The sequence below is a fragment of the Symsagittifera roscoffensis genome, unplaced genomic scaffold (assembly GCF_963678635.1).
Source record: "Symsagittifera roscoffensis unplaced genomic scaffold, txSymRosc1.1 SCAFFOLD_422, whole genome shotgun sequence".
Lineage (NCBI taxonomy): Eukaryota > Metazoa > Xenacoelomorpha > Acoela > Convolutidae > Symsagittifera > Symsagittifera roscoffensis.
This window is the reverse complement of record NW_026970954.1, coordinates 37,501-49,562: the sequence shown is the minus strand read 5'-3', so window position 1 is coordinate 49,562 and position 12,062 is coordinate 37,501. Positions and strand designations below refer to the sequence as shown.

General features: G+C 45.1%; 1 non-coding gene and 1 pseudogene across 1 annotated transcript in view; both read left to right on the top strand.

Moving 5' to 3' along the window:
* The first annotated feature begins 10,812 nt into the window (after positions 1–10,812).
* On the top strand, positions 10,813–10,964 carry LOC134856074 (5.8S ribosomal RNA; annotated as a pseudogene).
* Positions 10,965–11,277: 313 nt separating this feature from the next.
* Positions 11,278–12,062, top strand: part of LOC134856073 (large subunit ribosomal RNA) — a 3,517-nt gene continuing 2,732 nt past the window's right edge. Inside the window, exon 1 of the ribosomal RNA XR_010164711.1 lies at positions 11,278–12,062. This exon is cut by the window's right edge and continues 2,732 nt beyond it. This is a non-coding gene — a ribosomal RNA (large subunit ribosomal RNA).

The following is a 12,062-nucleotide window of genomic DNA, read 5'->3' as shown; positions in this document are numbered from 1 at the left end:
GATCGAAACGGAAGACCCCTATTTTGAGCTGAAAAATGGGGGTCTCAGGGCTCTAAAACGCTTGTTTGAGCTTGAAGGAGTGCTCGCACAGCTCACTTTCAATTTTAGCGAAGTTAGATATGCTTTATGGTCAGCTGCATGAAAAAGATGGGAGCTGTGCGACCAGTGGTTCAAAAGTTATGACCCGAGCCGTAAACAAGCTCAAAATGAGGTCCAAAACTGACGAAGTTGCTTCAGTTGGCTTGAAAGTTAACAAAGCTTGCTCGTAGAGCTTCCGGGATAAGCCCATTCGCTTCCTCGTGAAAAATAGGTCTTAGAACCACCTTAGATGAGCTTGCGCGACCCTTGGTTGAGCTGCAGGAGCGACTGATCGAAGCGGAAGACCCCTATTTTGAGCTGAAAAATGGGGGTCTCAGGGCTCTAAAACGCTTGTTTGAGCTTGAAGGAGTGCTCGCACAGCTCACTTTCAATTTTAGCGAAGTTAGATATGCTTGATGGTCAGCTGCATGAAAAAGATGGGAGCTGTGCGACCAGTGGTTCAAAAGTTATGACCCGAGCCGTAAACAAGCTCAAAATGAGGTCCAAAACTGACGAAGTTGCTTCAGTTGGCTTGAAAGTTAACAAAGCTTGCTCGTAGAGCTTCCGGGATAGGCCCATTCGCTTCCTCGTGAAAAATAGGTCTTAGAACCACCTTAGATGAGCTTGCGCGACCCTTGGTTGAGCTGCAGGAGCGACTGATCGAAGCGGAAGACCCCTATTTTGAGCTGAAAAATGGGGGTCTCAGGGCTCTAAAACGCTTGTTTGAGCTTGAAGGAGTGCTCGCACAGCTCACTTTCAATTTTAGCGAAGTTAGATATGCTTTATGGTCAGCTGCATGAAAAAGATGGGAGCTGTGCGACCAGTGGTTCAAAAGTTATGACCCGAGCCGTAAACAAGCTCAAAATGAGGTCCAAAACTGACGAAGTTGCTTCAGTTGGCTTGAAAGTTAACAAAGCTTGCTCGTAGAGCTTCCGGGATAGGCCCATTCGCTTCCTCGTGAAAAATAGGTCTTAGAACCACCTTAGATGAGCTTGCGCGACCCTTGGTTGAGCTGCAGGAGCGACTGATCGAAGCGGAAGACCCCTATTTTGAGCTGAAAAATGGGGGTCTCAGGGCTCTAAAACGCTTGTTTGTGCTTGAAGGAGTGCTCGCACAGCTCACTTTCAATTTTAGCGAAGTTAGATATGCTTTATGGTCAGCTGCATGAAAAAGATGGGAGCTGTGCGACCAGTGGTTCAAAAGTTATGACCCGAGCCGTAAACAAGCTCAAAATGAGGTCCAAAACTGACGAAGTTGCTTCAGTTGGCTTGAAAGTTAACAAAGCTTGCTCGTAGAGCTTCCGGGATAGGCCCATTCGCTTCCTCGTGAAAAATAGGTCTTAGAACCACCTTAGATGAGCTTGCGCGACCCTTGGTTGAGCTGCAGGAGCGACTGATCGAAGCGGAAGACCCCTATTTTGAGCTGAAAAATGGGGGTCTCAGGGCTCTAAAACGCTTGTTTGAGCTTGAAGGAGTGCTCGCACAGCTCACTTTCAATTTTAGCGAAGTTAGATATGCTTGATGGTCAGCTGCATGAAAAAGATGGGAGCTGTGCGACCAGTGGTTCAAAAGTTATGACCCGAACCGTAAACAAGCTCAAAATGAGGTCCAAAACTGACGAAGTTGCTTCAGTTGGCTTGAAAGTTAACAAAGCTTGCTCGTAGAGCTTCCGGGATAAGCCCATTCGCTTCCTCGTGAAAAATAGGTCTTAGAACCACCTTAGATGAGCTTGCGCGACCCTTGGTTGAGCTGCAGGAGCGACTGATCGAAGCGGAAGACCCCTATTTTGAGCTGAAAAATGGGGGTCTCAGGGCTCTAAAACGCTTGTTTGAGCTTGAAGGAGTGCTCGCACAGCTCACTTTCAATTTTAGCGAAGTTAGATATGCTTGATGGTCAGCTGCATGAAAAAGATGGGAGCTGTGCGACCAGTGGTTCAAAAGTTATGACCCGAGCCGTAAACAAGCTCAAAATGAGGTCCAAAACTGACGAAGTTGCTTCAGTTGGCTTGAAAGTTAACAAAGCTTGCTCGTAGAGCTTCCGGGATAAGCCCATTCGCTTCCTCGTGAAAAATAGGTCTTAGAACCACCTTAGATGAGCTTGCGCGACCCTTGGTTGAGCTGCAGGAGCGACTGATCGAAGCGGAAGACCCCTATTTTGAGCTGAAAAATGGGGGTCTCAGGGCTCTAAAACGCTTGTTTGAGCTTGAAGGAGTGCTCGCACAGCTCACTTTCAATTTTAGCGAAGTTAGATATGCTTGATGGTCAGCTGCATGAAAAAGATGGGAGCTGTGCGACCAGTGGTTCAAAAGTTATGACCCGAGCCGTAAACAAGCTCAAAATGAGGTCCAAAACTGACGAAGTTGCTTCAGTTGGCTTGAAAGTTAACAAAGCTTGCTCGTAGAGCTTCCGGGATAGGCCCATTCGCTTCCTCGTGAAAAATAGGTCTTAGAACCACCTTAGATGAGCTTGCGCGACCCTTGGTTGAGCTGCAGGAGCGACTGATCGAAGCGGAAGACCCCTATTTTGAGCTGAAAAATGGGGGTCTCAGGGCTCTAAAACGCTTGTTTGAGCTTGAAGGAGTGCTCGCACAGCTCACTTTCAATTTTAGCGAAGTTAGATATGCTTTATGGTCAGCTGCATGAAAAAGATGGGAGCTGTGCGACCAGTGGTTCAAAAGTTATGACCCGAGCCGTAAACAAGCTCAAAATGAGGTCCAAAACTGACGAAGTTGCTTCAGTTGGCTTGAAAGTTAACAAAGCTTGCTCGTAGAGCTTCCGGGATAGGCCCATTCGCTTCCTCGTGAAAAATAGGTCTTAGAACCACCTTAGATGAGCTTGCGCGACCCTTGGTTGAGCTGCAGGAGCGACTGATCGAAGCGGAAGACCCCTATTTTGAGCTGAAAAATGGGGGTCTCAGGGCTCTAAAACGCTTGTTTGAGCTTGAAGGAGTGCTCGCACAGCTCACTTTCAATTTTAGCGAAGTTAGATATGCTTGATGGTCAGCTGCATGAAAAAGATGGGAGCTGTGCGACCAGTGGTTCAAAAGTTATGACCCGAGCCGTAAACAAGCTCAAAATGAGGTCCAAAACTGACGAAGTTGCTTCAGTTGGCTTGAAAGTTAACAAAGCTTGCTCGTAGAGCTTCCGGGATAGGCCCATTCGCTTCCTCGTGAAAAATAGGTCTTAGAACCACCTTAGATGAGCTTGCGCGACCCTTGGTTGAGCTGCAGGAGCGACTGATCGAAGCGGAAGACCCCTATTTTGAGCTGAAAAATGGGGGTCTCAGGGCTCTAAAACGCTTGTTTGAGCTTGAAGGAGTGCTCGCACAGCTCACTTTCAATTTTAGCGAAGTTAGATATGCTTGATGGTCAGCTGCATGAAAAAGATGGGAGCTGTGCGACCAGTGGTTCAAAAGTTATGACCCGAGCCGTAAACAAGCTCAAAATGAGGTCCAAAACTGACGAAGTTGCTTCAGTTGGCTTGAAAGTTAACAAAGCTTGCTCGTAGAGCTTCCGGGATAAGCCCATTCGCTTCCTCGTGAAAAATAGGTCTTAGAACCACCTTAGATGAGCTTGCGCGACCCTTGGTTGAGCTGCAGGAGCGACTGATCGAAGCGGAAGACCCCTATTTTGAGCTGAAAAATGGGGGTCTCAGGGCTCTAAAACGCTTGTTTGAGCTTGAAAGAGTGCTCGCACAGCTCACTTTTAATTTTAGCGAAGTTAGATATGCTTGATGGTCAGCTGCATGAAAAAGATGGGAGCTGTGCGACCAGTGGTTCAAAAGTTATGACCCGAGCCGTAAACTCTGTAATTCGATTTTTCAGCTCGAAATTGCAGAAAAACAGCTGTTTAGGCATGAAGGAGTGCTCGCACAGCTAACTTTCAATTTTAGCGTAGAGAGCTCTGTGTGAGGGCTAGTTGGTGTAGAAAGCTCAGTCCAATCGGACCAGTGGTGTAAAAGTTATAGCGCTTTGGCTGAACTGCAATTTTGAGCTCAAAAAGTGACGAAGTTTAGAAGAATGAAATTTCGGGCAACAAAAAATTGTTCAATTTTAATATAATTATAACCGCTGGAAAGCCCTTGAGCATAGCTTTCTAATGGTATATTACAATTTTTTTTACTAAAATTAGTTTAGGTTCCAGCTCGAGTTAAAAATTGACTTTTGCTATTTTTTCAAAAAAAAAAAAAAATTTCACTTCAGTCTCTTGCATTTTTGGTCAACAAAAAATTGTGCGATTCACTTCGGGTAAAAAGCGTTGGAAAGTACATGGGCAGGGCTTTCCGGGCGTGTTTTCAAAAGTTATTTTGAGCAAAAATTGAGCAAATGGTGAGCATTTGAAAAAAAAAAATTTTTCCCCAGAAATACTCATTTAGGAGATTTCTGTGTATTATAGGGGGAGGGTAGTAGCGAGAATTTTCAAAAAAATTTTGAAAAATTTCAAAATTTTTGAAAATTTTTTTTTTACTTCCTAACCTCAAAAGCGTATCAGAAAGGCGTAATTTGATGAGACTTGACCACTGGTAAAGTATCATCGCTCGATTTCGCCTCAGTAAGGAGAACCATCCAAGGTTCGAAAAGAACGAAGGTCAGATAGTTTATAACTAGAAAGCAGAACCAAAACTGCCTTAAAGGCTTTGTGTAGTTGAGCAAAGTCTCTTCTCGAGAAGGCTAAGAAAAGCTTGAAAGTGAAGCAATCAGTCGTTGAGCTGTTTGTGAAAAGAAGGATTGGCTTTAGCTAAGGTGCTTCTAAGTACTGCGCATAACTATGAACCGGTGTAAACCAAATCATGCTTGGTGGCTCTTGCATGAGACTGGACTTGGTGCCCCAGTCAAAGTAGCTTGCTTATAGGTATGGTTGGATATGGTTAGCCGTATCAGCACCAGAGGTGCAACAACCGTGCTGTTTAACTAAGTGAGCTGTCGAGTTGAAGTCGTCTTGGTCTCAAAGAAACGTGCTTGGTGGCGCTTGCATAAGCCTGGACTTGGTGCCCCAGGAAAGACTTACTTATAGGTGTAGTTGGATATGGTTTACCGTATCAGTACCAATGGTGCACAACTATGCTGTTTAACTGAGTTAGTCAGAGGACGGCGTTTCCTAAGTCCTCTAGAGTCCAAGATTGCTTTAGCTCGTGAAGGTTCTAATCATGCTTGATGGCTCTTGCATGAGACTGAACTTGGTGCCCCAGTCAAAGTAGCTTGCTTATAGGTATGGTTGGATATGGTTAGCCGTATCAGCACCAGAGGTGCAACAACCGTGCTGTTTAACTAAGTGAGCTGTCGAGATGAAGTCGTCTTGGTCTCAAAGAAACGTGCTTGGTGGCGCTTGCATAAGCCTGGACTTGGTGCCCCAGGAAAGACTTACTTATAGGTGTAGTTGGATATGGTTTACCGTATCAGTACCAATGGTGCACAACTATGCTGTTTAACTGAGTTAGTCAGAGGACGGCCTTTCCTAAGTCCTCTAGAGTCCAAGACTTCTTTAGCTCGTGAAGGTTTAAAATGCTGATAGTAGTAGTTTGTGCGTGGGAAAGGTTGACCTTAGTGTGCCTTTCTGGAAAGGTAGCAGCTTGCAAATCAGGGTTCGGTTTGAAAAAGCTAGCTTCCGAAGTACTTTAAACTGATTGATCCTGTCAGTTGCCATATGCTTGTCTGAAAGACTAAGCCATGCATGTGTAAGTGAAACTTGCAAAAGTGAAACCGCGAATGGCTCATTAAATCAGTTACTATCTAAAAGTTGAGTTACCTGTCAGATGAATAACTGCGGTAACCCTGCAGCTAATGCATGCAGATTGCGTGACTCCGGTCGCGAACTTTTACAAGAATTCACCGAGCGACCTGCTAAGTACGGGCGCATACCGGATGAATCCAAAGTAACTGAAAGATCCCAGATGGCTTAGGCCGGGGGACGCAGCTTCCGAATTTCTGAGCTATCAACCTATGATGGTAGTGTAACGGACTACCATGGTTGTGACGGCTAACGGGGAATCAGGGTTCGATTCCGGAGAGGGAGCCTTAGAAACGGCTACCACATCCAAGGAAGGCAGCAGGCACGCAAATTACCCACTCTCCGCACGAGGAGGTAGTGACGAGAAATAATGATATGAGCCTTAATGGTTTGTAATCAGAATGGAAAGGATGCAAAAGCTCCTTTGATGATCGAGTAGAGGGCAAGTCTGGTGCCAGCAGCCGCGGTAATACCAGCCTCTACAAGCGTATGCAAAAGTTGCTGCGTTTAAAAAGCTCATAGTTGGATCTGTTTGAGTATAACGGTAACATGGTGGTTAGTTAACGCTTTCCACTCGTTACGCTCATCCTTCGCATCGAAGAAATACCTTGCACTTAAATGTGACGAGGTGTGGAAACGGTGTTTTCACTTTGAGAAAATTAGAGTGTTCAAAGCATCCTTTGGGATTGAATAATCAAGCATGGAATAATGGAGAATGACCCGCGTTTTACTGATGCCGGTGGCTAAAGTGCGGTAATGATTGAAAGGAACAGCCGGGGGCATTTGTATTGCTACGTTAGAGGTGAAATTCTTGGATCGTGGCAAGACAAACTACTGCGAAAGCATTTGCCAAGAATGTTTTCATTAATCAAGAACGAAAGTTAGAGTATTGAAGAGGATTAGATACCCTCGTAATTCTAACCATAAACTATACCAACTTACGATTTGTCAAAGTCTCTTCTGACTTGGCAAGAAATTAACCGGGAAACCAAAGTTTATTGGTTCCGGGGGAAGTATGGTTGCAAAATCGAAACTTAAAGGAATTGACGGAAGGGCACCACCAGGAGTGGAGCCTGCGGCTTAATTTGACTCAACACGGGAAATCTCACCAGGTCCAGACATCTTAAGGATTGACAGATTGATGATCTTTCATGATTATATGGGCGGTGGTGCATGGCCGTTCTTAGTTAGTGGAGTGATCTGTCTGGTTAATTCCGATAACGAACGAGATCTTGATCATCTAAATAGTGCCATTCTCGTTAGAGTATTGGTTACTTCTTAGAGGTACTATGTGCAATTAAATAGCACAAGTGAAGTGAGGCTATAACAGGTCTGTGATGCCCTTAGATGTCCTGGACTGCACGCGCGCTACACTGGTGAATTTAAATTGAGGGATAACCTTGGCCTATATGGTCCGGGTAATCACCTAAAATTCATGAGCGTGAAGGGGATCGAATGTTGTAACTTGCATTCGTGAACCAGGAATTCCTAGTACTCGGTAGTCAACAACTACTGGGGATTACGTCCCTGCCCTTTGTACACACCGCCCGTCGCTACTACTGATTGGATGTTTAAGCAAGAATTGCGGAAGCCCGTCGCTGAGACTTCGGTCCTGGCAATAGGTGGAAGCGGATCGAGCTTAATTGTCTAGAGGAAGTAAAAGTCGTAACAAGGTTTCCGTAGGGGAACCTGCGGAAGGATCAGTGACTAATGCCACTGTTTGAGCGAAGAGCCGGTCAGCTCATTAAATATGACCCGGTACGCAGTAGATCTTTTTGGAGATTTTGCTGAAAGGTGGTGGTGCATAATCAAGAAAGAGTCGGTGGTGCATGAGTGTAAGAGAGACGGTGGTGCATGAGACTGGGGATTGGCTCCCAGTCAAAGTAGCTTGCTCGGTGGTTGATGATAGCAAGAAAGAGTCGGTGGTGCATGAGAGTAAGAGAGACGGTGGTGCATGAGACTGGGGATTGGCTCCCAGTTAAAGTAGCTTGCTCGGTGGTTGATAATAGCAAGGAAGAGTCGGTGGTGCATGTGAGTAAGAGAGACGGTGGTGCATGAGACTGGGGATTGGCTCCCAGTTAAAGTAGCTTGCTCGGTGGTTGATAATAGCAAGGAAGAGTCGGTGGTGCATGATAGCATGATGTTCCTTCATGGTTCATCTAAGAGTTGGTCTAGCTAAGGTTAGATTGGCTCAAGGTAGTCCTTAATGGATCACCTTAGATTCCCGAAAGATAATTCAAAGAGAGTTGACCTGATGCAAGTTAGGTTAACTCAAGGTGATCCTTGTTGGTGATCCTTAGTATGATGGTGGTGCATTAGCAAGAAAAACGGTGGTGCATGATAGCTTGAGACTGGGGATGGGCTCCCAGTCAAAGTAGCTTGCTCGGTGTGGATGATAGCAAGTGAGAGTCAGTGGTGCATTATAGCAAGAGAGAAGGTAGCCAAATGTCTCGTCATTGTTGACGCCAAAATCAGGTAGCCAAATGCCTCGTCATTTTTGACGCCAAAAGCAGGTAGCCAAATGCCTCGTCATTTTTGACGCCAAAAGCAGGTAGCCAAATGCCTCGTCATTGTTGACGCCAAAAGCAGGTAGCCAAATGCCTCGTCATTGTTGACGCCAAAAGGAAGTCGCTCAAACTTGGGTATTCTGTTGATCAAAAAGCTGTTTAGATGGTAGCTTAGGAGTAACTTCTCCTAGATAAGCTTGTTTGTTGGTCGTTTAAACAGTGTACGATTTTCAGTTTGCTTTCGTTAGAGAAAGACTGAGGAAAGCGAAGGCCCGAATGCTTAAGAACAGGGTGATCTATGCTTGGGTAATCACACTTAGTACGAGAGGAACAGTGTGTTCAGTTCCCTGGTTTCAAGCGTCTGCCTGAGAAGGCGGATGCGAAGCTACAATTGATGACCTAAAGCGTAGATTGAATTGCTCTATCTGCATCATGAAAATTGCCTTTAATGGTTTAAATTGGCAGTATCAAGTATATTGATGCTGTTGACCCCGATGTCAGATAGGAATGCAATCCCCCATTGATGATGGGAGGTCGCTCGAACTTGGGTATTCTGTTGATCAAAGAGCTGTTTAGATGTAGTACCGGTGTGATACATGTGATTGCATTGAGAGAGCGTTTAAACAGTGTTCGATCTTCAGTTTGCCTTCGTAAGAGTAAGACTGAGAAAAGCGAGGGCCCAAACGCTCAAAAACAGGGTGATCTATGCTTGGGTAACACTTAGTACGAGAGGAACAGTGTGTTCAGTTCCCTGGTTTCAAGCGTCTGCCTGAGAAGGCGGATGCGAAGCTACAATTGATGACCTAAAGCGTAGATTGAATTGCTCTATCTGCATCATGAAAATTGCCTTTAATGGTTTAAATTGGCAGTATCAAGTATATTGATGCTGTTGACCCCGATGTCAGATAGGAATGCAATCCCCCATTGATGATGGGAGGTCACTCAAACTTGGGTATTCTGTTGATCAAAGAGCTGTTCAGATGTAGTACCGGTGTGATACATGTGATTGCATTGAGAGCGCGTTTAAACAGTGTTCGATCTTCAGTTTGCCGTTGTAAGAGAAAGACTGAGGAAAGCGAAGGCCCAAATGCTTAAGAACAGGGTGGTCCAGACAGCTCAAAGTCCGACTGCGGTTGGCTTTGTTCTAATCGAGTGAACACTTACTTTTGGAGAAATCCGATCGTAGGAGTGATCAGTCTTCGGATTGATCCGGTTCTTTTACTGGTGTATCTGTCAGATCCTTAGGGACTGGATAGAACACTTAAGCAAGTCGCTCGAACTTGGGTATTCTGTTGATCAAAGAGCTGTTCAGATGTAGTACCGGTGTGATACATGTGATTGCATTGAGAGCGCGTTTAAACAGTGTTCGATCTTCAGTTTGCCGTTGTAAGAGAAAGACTGAGGAAAGCGAAGGCCCAAATGCTTACGAACAGGGTGGTCCAGACAGCTCAAAGTCCGACTGCGGTTGGCTTTGTTCTAATCGAGTGAACACTTACTTTTGGAGAAATCCGATCGTAGGAGTGATCAGTCTTCGGATTGATCCGGTTCTTTTACTGGTGTATCTGTCAGATCCTTAGGGACTGGATAGAACACTTAAGCAAGTCGCTCGAACTTGGGTATTCTGTTGATCAAAGAGCTGTTCAGATGTAGTACCGGTGTGATACATGTGATTGCATTGAGAGCGCGTTTAAACAGTGTTCGATCTTCAGTTTGCCGTTGTAAGAGAAAGACTGAGGAAAGCGAAGGCCCAAATGCTTAAGAACAGGGTGGTCCAGACAGCTCAAAGTCCGACTGCGGTTGGCTTTGTTCTAATCGAGTGAACACTTACTTTTGGAGAAATCCGATCGTAGGAGTGATCAGTCTTCGGATTGATCCGGTTCTTTTACTGGTGTATCTGTCAGATCCTTAGGGACTGGATAGAACACTTAAGCAAGTCGCTCGAACTTGGGTATTCTGTTGATCAAAGAGCTGTTCAGATGTAGTACCGGTGTGATACATGTGATTGCATTGAGAGCGCGTTTAAACAGTGTTCGATCTTCAGTTTGCCGTTGTAAGAGAAAGACTGAGGAAAGCGAAGGCCCAAATGCTTAAGAACAGGGTGGTCCAGACAGCTCAAAGTCCGACTGCGGTTGGCTTTGTTCTAATCGAGTGAACACTTACTTTTGGAGAAATCCGATCGTAGGAGTGATCAGTCTTCGGATTGATCCGGTTCTTTTACTGGTGTATCTGTCAGATCCTTAGGGACTGGATAGAACACTTAAGCAAGTCGCTCGAACTTGGGTATTCTGTTGATCAAAGAGCTGTTCAGATGTAGTACCGGTGTGATACATGTGATTGCATTGAGAGCGCGTTTAAACAGTGTTCGATCTTCAGTTTGCCGTTGTAAGAGAAAGACTGAGGAAAGCGAAGGCCCAAATGCTAAAAAACAGGGTGGTCGAGACAGCTCAAAGTCCGACTGCGGTTGGCTTTGTTCTAAATCAAACCAGTGCTAGATGGTCGAAAAACAACCTTCAACGGGGGATCACTAGGCTCGCTTTACGAGGAGGAGCACAGCTATATGTGTTAATTCAGTAAGAATCGCAAGATTTGTTTACTGACCTCTCTAACGCAAAAGGCGGTCTCAGCTTCGGCTGTTGATCGCGTCCGAATCAGGGTTATTTGAAATCGATTGAACGCTTACTTTTGGAGAAATCTGAGGGTAAGAGCGATCTGTCTTCGGATTGGTCCGTTCTTTTGCTGGTGTATCTACGAGATCCTTCGGGATTGGTTAGAACACTTAAATCAAGTCGCTCAAACTTGGGTATTCTGTTGATCAAAGAGCTGTTCAGATGTAGTACCGGTGTGATACATGTGATTGCATTGAGAGCGCGTTTAAACAGTGTTCGATCTTCAGTTTGCCTAAGCTAGAGTGATAAACTCCTGCACATTACTACTTCGGTAGTTTTATGGATGCTTGAGTGCCTTTAAATCGTAACCTGATTTGGACGAGAGAACCCCCTGAACTTAAGCATATCAGTAAGGGGAGGAAAAGAAATCAACCGAGAATCCCTTAGTAATGGCGAATGAACAGGGAAAAGCTCATCGGGAAGAGGAGTGGTAACACTCCTCGGTGTCCGGTATGGTTTGCTGCCTGGCTTGTTGACTTGACTGGATGTCTATTGGAAAATAGCATCAAAGAGGGTAAAAATCCCGTAACAGTCTTGTTATAACTTGTCGACGGCGCATTCCTATGAGTAGAGTTGTTTGAAAGTGCAACTCGAAGCTGGAGATATGTCTCTCCAAAAGCTAATTATAAAGCGAGACCGATAGCAAACAAGTACCGTGAGGGAAAGTTGAAAAGCACTCTGAAGAGAGAGTGAAAAGTACGTGAAACCGTTGAAGGAGAACTGGAGTGAGCGTTATCATGCCCAATGTCTTGAACTTGATTCTAGACCACCGGGTAGTGTTGTTAAAGTCTTTTGGTGATCATTGTTAAAGATGCGAGCTATTTGTTTTCTTCGGATTTCAAATTTGTTGTGTCTTGACTAAATGAGATAAAGTTTTATCTCTTTTGTTTGCCTGTCTGACCTTAACATCCCAATCAATGCTCTCTACAGCCCGTCTTGAAACACGGACCAAGGAGTGTGAGTTGCTTGCAAGTGCTGTCGCTGTTTGAAAGCGTACACGCGTAATGAAAGTGAACGGTGTAACTTTTATGAGTTGCATTAACTTTTGTGGTGAGAGCGTCAAAGCGATGTCTCGCAACCACGGACGGT